Genomic DNA, 17,810 nt, shown 5'->3' on the forward strand with positions numbered 1-17,810 from the left:
TCTGCTGGAAATCTCTAAACAGTACAGATCATATAGGTATATTCATAAATGTATATATATGTAAATGTGTACTTTTTTGAGGAATATATATACTTTTGCATATATACGCAGACATAAATATGTATTTTATAGTACTAATATAACTGTCAAAGAAAGAAATGACATAATGATGTCATATAATATATAAAATATAAAAATATACTTTAAGAATTGGCAAATAATAAATAGCACAGATAAAGGAGAATGGTTTGGAACAAGAAACAGGTAATTTCCCCTAATTTTTGGAGCAGAAATAGATGAATATGAAATGTATGTATCAGTTCATTAGTTAGCTTATTTCAAAGTACAAAATAACCTTAAAAGATTTAATGTGATTTTGTACCAGAATTTATAGGTGACAATATGATAAGAAGTTATTTTAAAGTTATAAATTTAATTTTGACTAATTAATTATCAATATATTTAAAAATATATTAACATGTGCTTTATCCTAATTAAAAGGAGATTATATCTCAGTAGTGTCTAAGATTTTTAAAAATAACTTTGGTACTTATAAAATATGTGATTATATAAAAAATATTGGAAAAGAACTTAAAAGCACAAAGAAGAAGGGAAGAAGGCAAAACTACCTTTAATCTAATTATAATAGGTAGTAACCAATATAGGCCAGAATGAGAAACACCAGATTGCTTTTTGTTTATTGATGCATTTTTTCCATGAGTGACAAAAATTGGTCTTTTCATGGTAGAACTTTCTTTGATCTATATTTAATCAGCTCACTTAATTTTCTGTTTAAAACTAATAATTCCTTTCATGGCTAGACTTTGTATGTAGGAAGTGGTTCTAAGATTGTGTCCAATATCATCAGAAATCTGCTTAATATAACTCCTAAAGCTTTATTTGTAGACTAGATATTTGTATAATATTTGGAGCCTTTGTCAGTTGTTAGGAATTACTTTAAGATGTGGAGAAAGAAATAAAGTTAGCTGGTGAATAAGGAAGTATTTTCACACTCAATCCTGTTTTTAGTTCTAACCCTGGAATTGCTTATAGCAGTTAACGTGGACCTCAATATTTCATTTTGTAAATGAGCAGTGTCAGTACGATGGCGGGGTTAAATGCAAGGGAGATGTTTTTGTCCTACTTTTCAAGGTATACTTTAAGCAAGGTAAGCATTCATAAAGGAGTCCTAATTTACTAGAAAGCTTGAAGTTTTGGAGCAGAGATTTTCAAAGAAGTTGTATGCAGAGTTCTTTCTGAGCTATGGCCTGATAGTGTCTTTGTGAAAGTATCTTCTCCCCATTTCTTTTGTTATGAAGCCTGTTTTTTAAAATCATTGGCCTTTGGTAAAGATTGAACACATTGAAAAATAACTGTATAGGAGAAAAACTGTGAGTGTTATAGGGTTATTTAATTGAGAATACTATTTGTGTGTGTGTGTGTGTGTGTGTCTGTGTCTGTGTCATGGGAAAGTATTGAAATGATGCATTACTGAAAAAAAAAAGGATTTGTTTATCTTTCCAAAGAGAATCGAGCCATTATTTGGGAAAAGACTCAACATCCTTTTAAATCATATTTTTTTCAAATGTATGTGTATGGGAAATCTTAAAATAATAGATAACTAACTAATAGAAAGGGGGAGGAAAAAAATGGAAGCATGCTTTGTCACCTGATAACTATCCCAAAATAAGTTGGGATTCTAACGCATTTTTAGTGTTTTGTTTTTTTTGTTTTTTTTTTCAAATGGGTATTAGATAGCTTCCGAGGTAGAAGTGAGGACTTGCAGAATACTCTGTGTTACTAAAAAATTGCTGGAAAAGTTAACCTGAAATGGCAGAGTAAAGAAGCTCATGTTTAAGCTAATATACTCCAGTAACTTTTGCATCTCTGCATATTCATCACAGACTGTGAGCATATTGTATATAAATAATTACCAAATGTTTCGGGGGTGGTGATTCTATTTCTTCTCCATGAGAATTTATAAAGTTGTTAAATTCGGTTTCTTTGGAGTCATCACGGTTTATTTCACTGAGATGTTTACTGGATAAATATTTTCATGGAAGTTTTCATCAACTTCAAAGAGGTAGTAGTTATTCAATGCAAAGTACTAGGAGCCTATTGCAGTATACATTCAATTTTTTTTTCTTTCGACAGTAAACTTGTTTCTCTTTTTGGTTCAAATGAATTCATTATTTTAAACTGCTTCAATCAATTCGATATGTTGTATTCATAGACACAGTGGGTTTTATTTGTAAGCCTTCCCAGAGACCAGGGTCCCCAGGGTCTCGGTGCCACATGTTCTGTAAATGTGACAGGAGAGCTGTGGTGTTTGTACCATACATGGGAGAGGGCTGATTTCTGAGAGAAACTAATGCCGTTGACTCATAGGTTTCTTTTTATCATTTCTAGGTCATACAAGTACATTGTAGCTTTAAAAAAAAAACATGCCATAGGTATGTAGAGCCTTTATAAGTCTTGACAGCTGTAAAATGAGCTAGAGAAAGTCACTATCTGGGTCATGTGGAACCACATCTGGTTTATGATATGGGCACATAGTAATTGTGCTTGAGGTTACAGTGGAGCCTCACCTTGCTTATGTTTTTGGCCATAGACTGAAGGTTCCTTTGAATGTTCCCTCAGCTAATGTAGGTATGCAGTTTATAAATAATATTTTCGTAAGGACAAAAGTGAGAAGCAGCATTGTACAGCAGAAATGTGAGAGCTGACCTTCCTAGGTTTGAGTATCCAGTCTGTCTTTTGCTAGAAATGTGACCTCAGGTGAGCTCCAAAGCTCCCTCTGAACTTGTCCTCATGGGAAAGGGGAGAGACTAATGCCTAACTGGGGAGCGGTGAAGACTGCATGAAATACTAGATGCAAAGTGCCTAACACCTCACCTGGTTTATACGATAATAGCTACCTGTTAGTTGTAGTTCTGTTCTTTTCTTTCTACAGACATTTGACCATTAAATACACAATTATTTCAACTCATTATTATATTTCTAGAAGTGATGCTTACAGATTTTTTTTTTCTTTTTGAGGACTGCATGCGTTTCATAAAGTCTCTTGGAAAAGTAATCTCTATGTAGTTTTGCTTCTTCATTCATTCAGCATTTGTCAATACTTGTTACTGGCTTGCTTCCTGAGGTCTAGGAGTTTATGTTGTATCAAGAGAGATCCACAGATAATAGAAGTTACTGTAGAATTTTAAGTTCCACAGAAGGTGCATTTCTGAGGCCCTATAAAGCAGAGTAGCAGCATATGAATCAGGTCAGCTCTTCGGCCCTCGAGAGGTATTTTCATGTTCTTGTTTTCTGTTTTTTAGTGATGTTCCATTTCTGGTGTTTAATCTAGCCATGCCCCTAAATATTTACTTTTCTTTGTGAGACAGGTTAAGACTGTCTTAACTTAGATTCTTCATTTCTTTGGTCACTGGAATAGCATTGCTGTCTTTTTTGTCATCATTCCCTTTTGCATTGTTATCATTCTCTTTTGCATTGTTAATATCAGAATGTAATGGTCCTTAGGAAAGCACAGTGTGGCTCGGTAGAGTGATGTGCCTTGTTGTTTCTGATGCTTTTTTGATTCTCTCTGAAGCCTGTTGGTGAGCCCGTTGGGTGAGACATCCTTAGTGTTGACAAGTGGGAACAGTTGATGAGGTTTCCACTGCAATGGTGATGTATCTGTTACTGAGCAGTTATAGTGTGCATCGCAGTTAGTTAAAATAGGAGCAGCTTCTGAGGATACAGAAGGGGGAAAATAAGTTATTGCTGGTGTATATATTAGAATATTTTTGGCTGTGAGTGATAAAAAACAGTAGCCTAAACTAACAGAAGTTTAAGAGAAATGCAGGCTTAGGAATCTAAGCATTTTGGGTAGATGTGGCATCTCAGCAGTGCCATCAGGGAACCAGGTTCCTTTTATCTTTCTCTCCACTCATCATTTAGCATTTATTTGTCTTCGTAGGTGTGAGATGGCTCTGCACCACTCAGGAGCTATTTCCAGGAAATGAGGGATTGGGACTTGTTTACATCATGAGAATTAACGTTCTCAGAGCTCTCTCTCTTGTATTTCATTGGTCAAAACTGTGTCATGTGGCTATCCCTAGCTGACATTGTATCTGGGAAAGCAAATCGTTTTAGCTTAGTATATTGGCTCCTAACGCTATAAATGTTGGCTAAACAAATAGCTGTAGCCACCATACCTGGGAATTTTGTTTTTGTCACATCTACTAGCTTAGTTTTAGATTTCATGATTTGGTAAGTATTAGATGCTACTTCATTCATTCACTTATTTGACACATATTTATTAAATGCATAAGGCCTTAGGATATACCATTGCAAATTTAATAAAACTAGTCCTCATATTATGGCTGCATGAATGTAAAATATCTAAGTATGGATGCAAGCTAATGGATGTTTCTCTTAGCTCCTGTAGTAAATGGCTAGAACTGTGATTTTCAAATTGAAAACAATTGAATTTTGTTTAGCTGACCTCCGTCATGTAACTCGTTCGTAATTATTAACCCTACCCTCCCTCCTCTGACCCTCAATCCTTTTACTGATAAATTTGGAAGCCTGCCTCCTGAGGCTGAATTGCTCTGGTTTTCCCATAATACTCCCTTTTCCAGCTTTTATATGCTTACCCATTAAGTCAGACAAATTTCCTTTTCAGAGTTTGGCATTGTTTCTTTATTGGAAAGGAAACAGATTGTTTTAGGCCAGGAAAGCTTGCAAAAGAAAATAGAAGACCACGAACTATGTTTTTTATTTTCTTGTTTTTAATCATCACATCTCATGTTAGGATTCAGTGTTAGATCTCAGTATGTTTTCTGTTCGGAGGGAATGTGAGGTTCTTCTTGAACCTGGTTTATCTTTGATGTAGGCTTGGCACAGCTTTACACATGGTCTTTCCCCAAACCATGACATAAATCCTGCTTTTTATTTTATGGCTAGGGTAAGGTTTCCAGTAGTGGCATCTGGCAGGGTCAGTAAATCAAATTCCTAGGCTGTGAGGATGATTTTACTTGTGTGTGACTTTCCCTGCTTGTTGTGAAAGCTTAGCTTTAGCGTCACATGGCCCCTTTTTGGCTCTTTCAAATTTTAGTCAAATTGAGTGGTATAATCCATAAAGTGCCCATCTTTTGGCTGTTTCGCAGTGACAGATCACTGAGCTAGGATAAGCAGGTAGCAGATCTGATAATTTATATCTGTGACCCCAAATGTTTGCCACGAATAAAGGATTTTAAAAAAAATTGTTCCCTCTTTTATCTTGGAATTAGAAAGAATTTGTTCATGAAACATCACATTGATACTCATGATATGTTATTCATTTCCCCAATTACATTAATCAAAGGTGTATTTAACTACCTACAATTTCTGACAAGAATGAGATAACCAGTGTTCCTATGTTGATGTTACTTAATTCAAAGCAGGATACCTAAAATAAAAAAAGAAACAGAAGATTTATTGCAACTAAATATGTATTTGATTTGGCTTTGGAATATTGAAATAAATATTCAAAGCCATTTTTATGATTTTTTAAAACCATACCTATAAGCTTTTCATTTTTCCTAGTGTGATATTTGATTTTTAAAATTTTTGCCTAAAGTATTTCTTTTTTTTGTTAGAGAGTATTTGAAAAACAGAAAGGTTGTGATAGTTATGGTCTGTGCATTTCTGTCTGTATTTTCACAAATAATTCCCATCGAATGAACATTTTAAAAACTTTTTATTATGGAACATTTTGAATATACATAAAAGTACAGTGAATATCACAGTGAACCTTCATATATCCATCATTACACTATAACAAACTCACGGCAGTTTCGTTTCATCCATTACTCCTCCCCATCAGTGACCTCAAGTGGATTGTTTTGAAACAAATCCATATTTGAAGCAAAAATAGATATATTATTTCTGGTTGGTCAGTTAGGAACTGAAGATCTATAAGTGGCCCCACCCCAGTTGTTACTATGTCATACTTTATGATTTGGCTTAGCGTACATGCAGTGACCCATGTGTCCATATTGATCATCAATCCATCGTGGCTTTCTTAGCTATCTTGGCTTTCTTTTGTTAGCAGAGCTTACCTGCAACCGTAGTTTCAGAAAATAGAACAGGCAGCTCTTACCGTCACTATACTGTATTGGCAGTGAAGGGGACCAAAGTACTGCTGGTTGACATATGAAGTGGTGAAGAGCAAGAGAGGAAAGGCCCCAGATGCTGGCTTACACTGGGGAGTCCACCTGGGGCATTGGTGTTGCTTTGGAGGAGAGAGGTTCTGCAGCTAGCTAAGCTTGGCCAAGAAGAGTGGAACTCATTTGGGCTATTTGCAGACATGGACATGGTTGCAGGGTTCACGATCCTTTCAGTAGGATGTTGTGAGAATTTCTTATTTAAAGTTTAAAAAGGATTTTTATTCTGAAGTGAAGCAAACACAAGCTAATGGAGGATTTCTCATTTGGGGAGAGGGACTCCTCTGGACTGTGGTCTCCTTGAATTTATGCATTGGCAGTCATTTCAAATCTTTGGAGCTCTTTTGGGTCAGAATCCTGGTCATTGTTTCTGAATCTATATATCATTTTTCCCATTGGAAGTTAAATTACAGATGGAACCAAACATATATCACGGTCAGAGTCAGAATTACATTCTTGTGAACATTATCCCATTGGTCATTTTAATTAGATTTGACTGGAAACAGTTTATAGTAGTGGATGATTAACTTATATTAAACTAAACAATTTACTTTCTTATTTTGGCTTGAATATGTAAAGTTAAAATAATTTATATTAACAAGTGATTTTGAAAAGTCATATTTAGTATTTGTTAGTGACTAGTAGGTTTCTGTGTCAATTGTTTATTGAAAGTAATACATGTAAAATAAAATCAGAGGTATCCTGTTTTTATTTAAATTTTTATGTAGTTTTTTTGTAATCTAAAAGTCTTAGCTAAGAAAAATAGAGCCCATAAATATAGTTTATTGGCTTGGACAATAAAAAATCAATAGAAGGAGGTAGCAGCTCATAGTTCTTTTACCTTCTGTTACCTGCACAGCCCATCACAACCTTTTCACATCATTTTCCCACTGGAAAAGCAGAAACAAGAGTGGAGTTTTATATATTTCCTTCTTTGTTTGTACATTTACTTTATGGAATTAAGCAAAATGTTTGAAAATATGTCATTGGGATAGATGTGAAGTAAATACTTTAATTCTAATTTTGAGCAATTTTCATTTATTTTTATCCATTTTCCATTTGATTTTATCCATTTTGTTCTTCAAAAAGCAAATCATTGGAATTAAAATCTGTAAAATGTTTTATGTAGATAGAAATGAAGAAATATTTCAAGTCTAATTTAAAGATTTTCATTTGTTTAATATTATAAATGAAACACAACATGATAAGATTATAGGCTGGTCTTAAAAATTCACATTTGCTATTTATTGTTACTAGTAGGTAGTTTTTCTTCTATTTTTTCTTCACAGGAAAAGACGATTTCTCTCTGATACAGAATCCTGAAAATGTGATCTCCCTTAAAAAGGTAGGTGTATGTACTTTTTAATTTGTGACTAAAAAAATTTTATCTTGAATAAATTACAACCCAGATGATTTAATCTAGAAGCAATTTTTTATGCCACTAACACATGCCATTGTGAATTGAATTAAAACCTCAGATTCATCTTTCTAAATTCAATATTTAAGTTTGCCAGTCTTTTTAAAGAATGACTATTTTGAGACAAAAGTTGATGTCTACAGTAGTCAATGTATGTGATGTATAATAAGTGAATGCTTCTCAGCAGATCCATTTTTTATTGCAATACATTTATTTCAGCTCATCTTGATGAAATGTGTTCCTGTATTTTTCAGTGGGTGACATCTTTCTAGGAAACCAAGACAGTGTGGAAATGTAAAATGGTCTGTGGCCAGTAAAAAATGTGATATCTTTCATTTTGTGGTGTGAGATTTCTTTTTCAGTGTGTGGATTGTGATTTGCTGGATACTTTGTCAGCTGTGATAAGGTTGGGGGCATTCTTGGGTGTACGGTATCTTTTTGTAATCCATACAGAGCCTGCAAGAGGTTTCCAAATTTCATGGAGTGAACTCATACTAGCTTAGGAGCCACTTTGGATTTCTTTTTTTTTTCTTTTCTGAGGCAGAGTCTCGCTCTGTCACCCAGGCTGGAATGCAGTGGCGTGATCTTGGCTCACTGCAACCTCTGTCTCCTGCGTTCAAGGGATTCTCTTGCCTTAGCCTCTGAAGTAGGTGGGTCTATAGGTGCCCGCCACCACGCCCAGCTAATTTTCGTATCTTTAGTAGAGATGGGATTTCACCGTGTTGGCCAGGCTGATCTCGAACTCCCGATCTCAAGTGACCTGCCTACCCCGGCCTCTGAAAGTGCTGGGATTACAGGTGTGAGCCACAGGCTGGCCTTGTTTTTTTTGTTTTTTTTTTGTTTTTGTTTTTTTTTTAGTTTTTATCTCATACTTTTTATTCTGAAATATGGACTGGCTCTCCTGTTCTGAAAGGTGTAGTTGGGGACTTGGTTCTGACTAGAGCCATGTGTTCAGGGAGTGCCTGTGGAGACTGGGAAACCACTAGGCATGAATGGTATGGTGGGTCCCATGGGATTGTCACCCCAAACCACAGGACTGCCTCAGAGATTTGGGGGGTGTTTTAAGGTCACAGTGGTCAAATCTGACTTTGTGCCATTATCCTTTCATGTTATTCTCCAGTTGGCTCTCAGACTGTGAGATTTTAGCTTTTAGATCATTTCTGGGCTGAGAAGTTAGGCTGTAGAAACAGTTTGTCCTGATTTAATTATAATAAATTCATGATGCTGATGGTGTCTTTCCTCATTCTTCTGCAACCTCACAAGAGTGACCATTCACCTCCAGCTTTTAATTACCCATCCAGCTAGCTCCCAGCCATCTCTGCCCTGGGAATGGCTTGGTTCTCCTCTGACAGAGCTCACCAAGCAGTTGCTCACATGTTACTTATAAAGCACCCACCTTTAGATAGCAAAAAGTGAAGACTATGGTCCATACTATATCATTGGAAATCTAGTGTGGAGAACGAACATACATTGATTTCCAAATTGGAAATAGAGGAGTTGAAGCTGAGTTGTAATGTTTGGCCCATTTAAGATACATAGTGCCACCCATGTAAATTTGGCATTTGGACATAAATAAACCCTATGAGAGTACGCTAGCAGAGGGAACTTACAGAGACCAGAGAGATTGCTGTGAATTTGCTTCAAAATTGGAGTTCAAAAACCTGCTGTATGCAATTAATTGCAGTGAATTGACTGCATAATAGTTAAATAAATGTTTTCTTTTTTTTCTCAGATTATTTATTCAAATTTTGGCTTCAAAGATGATACAGAGAAACATGAGTTAATCAAGGACAGAGAGTGAGGATAATCTTTGATAGAATGATGACCACAAAAGAGCTGATAAGTGTGATATAAATGCTGAGTTATAAAAATACACTTTTAGGAAATCCAAATTATTAAACCTTGATCATCTTTGAATAATAATTGGACTTAACCGCAGCATAAATCATCTGTATCACGTATCTGCTAGCAGATATGTATAGAAAAAATTTGACTTTCAACTACTAGTAAAGTTGCTTTTTTGCATTTATCCAACATTAATCTAAAATCCCTCTTGGGAATAAAAACTCACATATCTGCAAGGTCGCCAGACAGTTAGGAACACAGTCTTGAAAAGGCTCCTCAACTGCATGGGTGACAGAGCCCAGGAGGCTGTGGAGTATTGTAAAAGTCCTGGAGTATGTGGCAATTAATTCCAAGGAAGTCTCATGTATTAAATAGTCTCATATATATATATGTGTATATATATATACATATATATGACTATTTTAAAACTCTGTATCATTCCTGCTATAAGGAAATATATATGAATATGAAGTGTTACTGAATTAAGAGGAGCTTTTTTATTATAATGTATTTTCTTAATCAATAGAAATTAAATCTACTTTATACTACTACCATTTATACTACTATTATAAATGGCTAACGATTCATTTTGACATTAAACATGATTCTCATAATCAAAGAAGCTCATAATCAAAGAAGTTGTAAGTTGTTGCTCTAGAACATGGGGAAGGTATCTGAATCATGTTAAGACTGGATCCATGATTCAAGCAAGACAGGGCCAGAATGTTTTTAAACAGTCAGAAGAAAGAAATACTCAGATGTTTATGTTATTAGATATTAGATTAGGTTACTAATCTAATAGAGGAACTTTCTTCTAAAAACTTTTTAACAGTCCATTTTCTTGTATGGTAGGTTGGTTAGACGTATTCTTCAGTACGAAAGCTAGTAGCCACATATGGTCATTTAAATTTAACCACATATAGTTATTTTAATTAAGAAAATTAAAAATTGAGTTCGTCATTTACACCAGTCACAATTCACATGCTCATTAGCTACATGTGGCTAGAGGGCAGCACATAGAACATTCTCATCATCATAGAAAGTTTTTTTTTTTGACAGTGCTGGGGACAGTTGTCATCACTAGGACTGCTCCATGCCACTAGTGGTACCAACACCACAAAGCTATTCCTAGGGGCTTTGCCCCTGGGGCCCTGGCATGGAATGGAGAAGACAAAGCCTGGTTTACCCTGTAAATCCTGGGAGATTTTTATGGACAGGAGTCCTTAGTGAATGCGTGGAAAAGAAAATTGTTTCCCCATAATTTTCCAGCTCCCCTCCCTTTCATTATGGACCATATCCCCTGACAAGCGGCAGGGGTCCATGTGCCAGTTTGAGTTAACATGTTATTGTGTGTACAGTAGACATTTATCCCCATTTGGGCTACCTGGTATCTGAATCCTTTTCCTGAATTTGGGGACATTCGTCATTGTGTGAAGCTGGGTGGATAAAAGTGCCATTTCTTTTAACTTCCCAAGCAGAAATGCCCACTTTTGTGTTTTTCTTGATGTCTGCCAGCCAGTAGGCACACTCATGGGACTTCAGGTTTGTCACATCTGGGACTGGGGCTCTGGAGAGGTGACTTAGAGAGGCAATGGTTTGGAATTCTGCCCATCACTGGTGCAGGCAGGACCATGGTGGCAGGTCCAGAGCCACCTGTGGTGACCAGCACCAACAGTGCAGTAGGTGAAACAGAGTTAGTTACTGGGAACAAAAACAATACTAATGGAAACAGCCTTCCCATGAGTATAAGGAGCTGGACTAGTCTCCCTTGTTCTAATGGACATCCTCCTTACATGGAATAATAACAGGACAATTTAATTTTATTTGTTATTGTTAATTTTTTTTAGAGACAGGTTCTTGCTCTGTTGCCCAGGCTGGAGTGCAGTGGCATGACTGCAGCTCACTGTAACCTCAAACTTCATAACAGGAAAATTAAAAAAAAATCAAAAGAAACCACTTAGCTGTAACACAAGGAAGATATGCTGACTTGTTTAATGGAAAGGAATATACTTTAATGGAAGAATACATATATCAGAACTTCAAACATCCCACATGGGTTTAGTAATGGAGCAACTCCATTTTTTGTTTTTGATAGAGAATTGTGTTTCTAACTCTGTTTCTTATATGCACAATGTAATCAAAACTGTTGCCTGTAAATAATCATGCTTTTTCTGATTCCTACTTGGCTAGGCTGATATGCCTGTTTTATTGCTTTTCCAGAACAGATAGACTCACATATTGTTTCACGTTATGTTTTGAGTTCTTAAGCATATCGTCTCTTCCTCCTGTGCACTGATTCCCACTTTCGTGCACACAGCAGCTGTGTGACCATCTGCATCATCTCAACAGTGCCACAGCTTCCTCCGTAGAATGCTACGGTGTGTCGCCCATGGAGAGATTCCTCATCCCAAGCATGATTTTTATGTGGGTAGGCTGCCCGCCTGTGAGGTGAAGTTTCTGGTGACCCATTTCTTCATATTTCATGATAATTGGTCAGAGGCTTGCCTGGCAGTGGAACCATCACCCCAGGGACAGAGATTGCCTGCTGTCCATCATAACTTATGCTCAGCCCTCAATAGAAAAGAAGTATGGTGTGAAGCAGCCGCCCAACCAAAGAGACTGTTGGAACAGCCTCCATTTGTATGTAGGTGAGCTACATGACTTGTCCTCACCAACACAATGTGAACAGTCCTGTAGGGCAAATCTGGGACAAAGCTTCGCAACCCCAGGCTCTATCATCCCCTTTCCTGTGGTTAGATGCAGATGACTGGGAGGCCTGAGGGGATGGTGAGAGACAGGATCAAGTGAACCTGAGTCTAAATCATTGCATTATGGATGGCTCCTCACTATTCCTATTCAGGAATCCACATGTTCCTGAACAGAAAATCTTTAATAGTCATATTTGCAGTCTTTCCCAGTAACAAACTCTATACAATGAAAGATGGAGCATAAATCATGTGAGCAAGAAAGAGAAATAAGCTTCTATTATGTTAACTCTTTATATATTTTCAGATATGTTAATTGCAGGAGCTGACATTACCCTTGTACACCCTCATTCAGCCACATAAATCTCATTATTCTTTTTATCAGTTATTAGCTGACGTTTTTTCATTTTTCAGTTGCCCATTATGTGGAATCATCTTCTTGCATTGAGTAGTAGCATGGCTTATACGTGATTATGGCCTACATACATTTCCCTACATATTGCCCAGTGTTGCTTACAGATAGGTCTAAAAGTTAGAGGAGAGCTTAGTGCCTCATTGTAAAAACAATTTGCCAGTTTTGTAAATCAGCATTTTTTTTTTTTTTTTGAGATGGAGTTTTGCTCTGTCACCCAGGTTGGAGTGAAGTGGCACGATCTCAGCTCATTGCAACCTCTGCTCCCCAGGTTCAAGTGATTCTCCTGCCTCAGCCTCCTGTGTAGCTGGGATTATAGGTGCCTGCCACCATGCCCAGATAATTTTTGTATGTTTAGTAGAGACAGGGTTTCACCATGTTTCCCGGGCTGGTCTCGAACTCCTGACCTCAGGTGATCTGCCCGCCTCAGCCTCCCAAATTGCTAGGATTACAGGCATGAGCCACCGCACCTGGCTGTAAATCAGCATTTTGAGTGAGTTTTTAATCCTCTTGGATCACTACAAAGATTGCAGTAACTGAGAATGCAAGTTCAGTGACTAATTTTGCTTCATAAATGCATAGAAAATGGTTGATGGTCTTATTAGAAAACATTTCCCAGGCTTAATAGTTCTATATAGATGATAGAGGCAGCCAATGAAGATGGAAAGAGGGAAACAATTATACAAAATCATCTTAGATTACAACAGAAGGAGAAAGTATTTGATACTCATTTAAAAGCAGCAAATGTGGTGGTTCGAGATATACGTTTTGCTTTTGGCATGACATGTAAATGATTGCTTGGCAGAGATGAAGAATTAGGGATTTAATGTTTTTGCTCTTCAGTTTACTGTGTATTAACTAATAACATTTTCTTCTACAATATGGAAATAGCAACTGTATACCTGTAAGGTTATTAATGGAGGTTTTATGCATGCTGATATATTTGAAATGTTTTTAGTTCTTTAGGGGAAAAGTGCTTAATAAACATAAATAACTACTTATGTTAACAGTTTATTTCTGTTGACTTAATATAACTACTTTTTCCTCTTAATAATGCCAGAGCATATTTGGGGGGGCTATAGCTTGAACAAAAATAAGACATTATTAATATCAGCACTTTGTAACCTGAGACAGATGATTTAATCTCTCCTGCCATATTCTCTGGGGTTTAAAGGTGCTATTCAGCAAGATTATTATGAACACCAAAAAAAGTTTGCATAAAATAGCTGCATGGCTGTCACTTCCACATAAGCTATGAAGGCGATGATGATAATTAAGTCTAGGACTTACAGGAATCACATGTACTCACTCCTACTGCCTTTGTTCTTCTTCATGTCTACTCTTCCATTGTACTTTTTTTTTTTTTTTTTTTTTCTGAGACGGAGTCTCGCTCTGTCTCCCAGGCTGGAGTGCAGTGGCGGGATCTCGGCTCACTGCAAGCTCCGCCTCCCAGGTTCATGCCATTCCATTGTACTTTTTAACACATTGGCATATACTCTGTGCTGACTACTCCAGTATGGAGTGCTTCTCAAACTTTTTGGTCTAAGACCCTTCTATACTGTTAAGAATTGTTCAGAGTTCTAAACAGCTTTTTAACATGCAGCTTATATCATAACTATTTGCTATATTAAAAAGTAAAATGGGCACATTTACAAATACTTATTTTAAATAACAGTAATAAACCCATTACATGTTAACGTAAGTAAGAAATTTTTAAATGAAGAATTACTGTATTTTTCCAAACAATATATATGTTTGGTGAGAAGAATGGCACCATTTAATATTTTTGCAAATCTCTTAAAGTCTTGCTTAATAAAAGATATGTGAATTCTCTTATTTGCTTCTGCAGTTTATTGAGATATTGAACATGATGAAGGCTCTGGAAAACTCTTTCAGAGAGTGAGAGTAATAAAAGGAAAATAATTTCTTAGTATCATTATGAAAATAATTTTGACCTTTCAGAACCCTGAACTTGTCTTGAGCACACAATTTGAGAGTGATTGGTCTATGTTAAATCCCCAAAGGTTGTCTTTAGAGTATTTCCAGTTTTGCCACATTTACTACTTTGTACTAGAAAATCCCTTTCCCGTCCAAAATATTAGCAAATAACTATTTCTATCTAGTTAATTCTTATTCAGGTAAATAAGAGGCTAAATTATAATTTTAATTTTAGGCTGCAATTTTCCCATTTATTAATTGCACCTTCAGAATATACTGGCATCTTAACCCATTTCCCCCATTCTCACAGCTGCTTTTAAGTCATTTTTCTCATTGAGATGCACTATTATGAGAGCCTCTAAATTGGTCTCTGTTCCAGTTGCTATTGCTGTGCAACAAACCACCCCGAAACGTGAAACAATGACTTGAAACAGTAACAATCACAAATCTGCAGTTAGGGCAGGGTTTAGCAGAGAAAGCTCATCTCTGCCCCTTATGGCATCAGCTGGGGATATTTTGACTGCATGCCAGAGGATCCACTTGTGAGATGATTCACCCACATGCCTGGCAAGTCGATGCCAGCAGTTGGCTGGGAGCTAAGAACTAGGGACTTCCGTCATCACCATGTGGGCTCTCAATGGACTGCTTGGTCTTCCTCATAGCATGGTGGCCGAGTTGCAAGAGTAAATGTTCCAAGAGATAGAAGTAAAAGTTGTCACTTTCTTAAGGTCTGGACATGGGAACTGGTCTAGTGTCACTTCTGCTGGATTATAGTCAAGCAGCCACAAAGCCTAAGTTCAAGGAGTGGGAACACAGACTCCTACCTCTCAACTGGAGAAGTGTCAAAGAATTTGGGGACCATGTTTTAAAATTACCATACTCTCTGCCTCAGTCCTTCTCACCCCCAAATTGCCCAGTATTTGCATCTTGTCCTCAGATTCAATTTCCTAGAACATAGCTCTGTTTGTCCCATAGCTCCCCATTTTCTACCTAAGAACAAAATTAATCTTGCATTCAGAATAGTCCATTTATTAGTTTACCCTATTCCTTCTTTAGTATACCCTGCGTTTTAGCCCAAATTTATCTGGAGTTTTCTTATTTTGCCTTTGATTATACTTTTTTTCTCTCTTCTTAGAATATTATCCCTTTAATCTCTTCACATCCTAACATTCTGTCCTCATAATAAATGCTACCCCTCGCGTGAAGACTTCCTTAAGCTCTCCATCCTTCTGTAGTATGTCTTTCTGTTATCTCTCATCATACAGTTTAGCTGTACCATTTTAAAGACCTCCCAATTTCTGTCTTGTACAATAATATATGTATATTTTATATACTCTACTAGATTTTATGTTCCTTGGAGGAGATTCATATTTTTAAATATAATATTAATCTTTAGTTGCTCTGATATCTTGAGATATATGTAACAAGTGCTTGATTTTTAAAAAAATTAGTGAATGAAGATATGAATGAAATTAACAGAGTATGTTTAGACTCACCTAAAAAGCTATTAGAAGTACTATGATGATTAAAATTGCTGGTTAGCCACAAACTAAATAAGTAAAAATTGATGATTTAATTACCAAGCATAAATATTAGACAATATTATTAAAAAGAGATCACACCTAAAATAACAGTACAACCATACAAAAGTTTGGAATGACTTTCCTAGAAATGTATGGTAGGAACTAAGTAAGGAAAGCTACAAAACTGAATTGTAGGACATAAAATGAGTTTCATATTAGTGGAGAGAGATTCTTTGTTCTTGGAAAGCCAGATTCAGTGTAGTAATACAAAAATATCAGATTTGTTCAATTGAAGTGTACACTCAGGACAATTTCTATCAAAACTAGGGAACTTGACAAAATAATTCCAAACTGCATCTGGAAGAATGACCCTATTAATACTCTCAGAATTACAAGAAATACTTATGAGGGGCACTTGGCATCTTAGATATTAAAGAATATTTTAAGTCAATGATGATTGAACAATGGTATTGATACAGGGATACATCAATGAGTAAAATATTAAAGAACCTTGTTTTACATACACATGTGTGGTAATTTAGTATATGATAAGATTGGTGTTTCAGATTGGTAGGAAAAAGATTAATTACTCAGTAAAAGTTATTGGGACACCTGCAAATTCTTCTGGAAAAATAAAGCAGGGTCTCTACCACACTGCTAATGTAGAAATAATTCTAGGGATCAAAATTATACATATAACAAGATAAAGTCTAAATTTATTATAAAAATCTATGGATAAATATTTTTACAATTTATGTGTATGTGGGGGAAGGCATCTCTAAGTAGAAACCATGAAGGAAAGGATTTAAAAATGTGACTACATATACATATGTTTTACATCTTTATTTTTCAAAATGTTAGCAACCATCTCAACTTGTTTGAAGGACAGACCATATACCGGGAAAACATTTACAAACAATATGATCAACAAAGGCTGATATTCCCAAAGTATAAAGAGCTTTTAAAATAAACTCTGACACCTTATCAGCAAGATGAACATTTAATAAAGTCGTGGAGTTAAAATAATGAATATGGGGCCGTCAAACATATAAAAAGATGGTCAAATCTGTCAGCAATCAAAAGTGCAAATTAAACCAACAGTGGTATATTATTAGGTTGGTACAAAAGTAATTGTGGTTTTTTGCATCGAAAGTCATGGCAAAAACCGCAATTACTTTTGCACCAACCTATATTTCTCGGTAACTAAAATGACAAATAAAAACAAGCAAAAAGTTCATAATTGATGATGCTGTGGGCAAACAGTGTATTTTTTTTTTCAAACTGCACTGAAGGGCCATATTTTCCCAGTCTGTTTTTGACAGATATGATTGTAACATACAGTAAAAATAAGTAGCCAGAAATAAAAAATCACAGATATTCAGAATAAAATATCAAATATGACACACACGCACACACACACACACCCACACCCACACACACACAAAATGTTCATCAGACATAAAATTAACTGTCTCAAATTGCGTTAAATATTTCTAAATGTTTACTCTCAATTTCTGGACCTATCTCAGTGGACCAGTCAGGAACATTTTGCAGTCTAGCACCGTTCTATGGACCACTCTTAGAATAGCACTCCTTTAATGTGCCAATGGGAACATAAACTGGGTCAGACTTTGTGAAGGGAAGATTGGCAGTATGTATAACATTTTAAATGTGCAAACCCTTCTATTTCTAGGAATTTGTTGTAAGGCAAATTGGATAGTTGTGTAAGATTATTTATCCTAGCATCTTTGGTGATAGAGAAAAAGATGAAACCTA

General features: G+C 36.0%; 1 protein-coding gene across 9 annotated transcripts in view; it reads left to right on the top strand.

The window, feature by feature from the left end:
- Positions 1–17,810, top strand: part of PLCB4 (phospholipase C beta 4) — a 414,850-nt gene that overhangs the window by 20,222 nt on the left and 376,818 nt on the right. For 3 of the 9 annotated variants that reach the window (XM_054467170.2, XM_054467167.2, XM_054467168.2), the window contains exon 2: positions 7,484–7,539. The exons of the other annotated variants lie outside the window; for them this stretch is intronic. The gene's annotated coding sequence lies outside the window, so the exon portion shown is untranslated. The remainder of the gene's footprint in view (positions 1–7,483; positions 7,540–17,810) is intronic. 9 annotated transcript variants of the gene reach the window in all.

Source organism: Pongo pygmaeus, chromosome 21 (genome assembly GCF_028885625.2).
Source record: "Pongo pygmaeus isolate AG05252 chromosome 21, NHGRI_mPonPyg2-v2.0_pri, whole genome shotgun sequence".
NCBI lineage: Eukaryota > Metazoa > Chordata > Mammalia > Primates > Hominidae > Pongo > Pongo pygmaeus.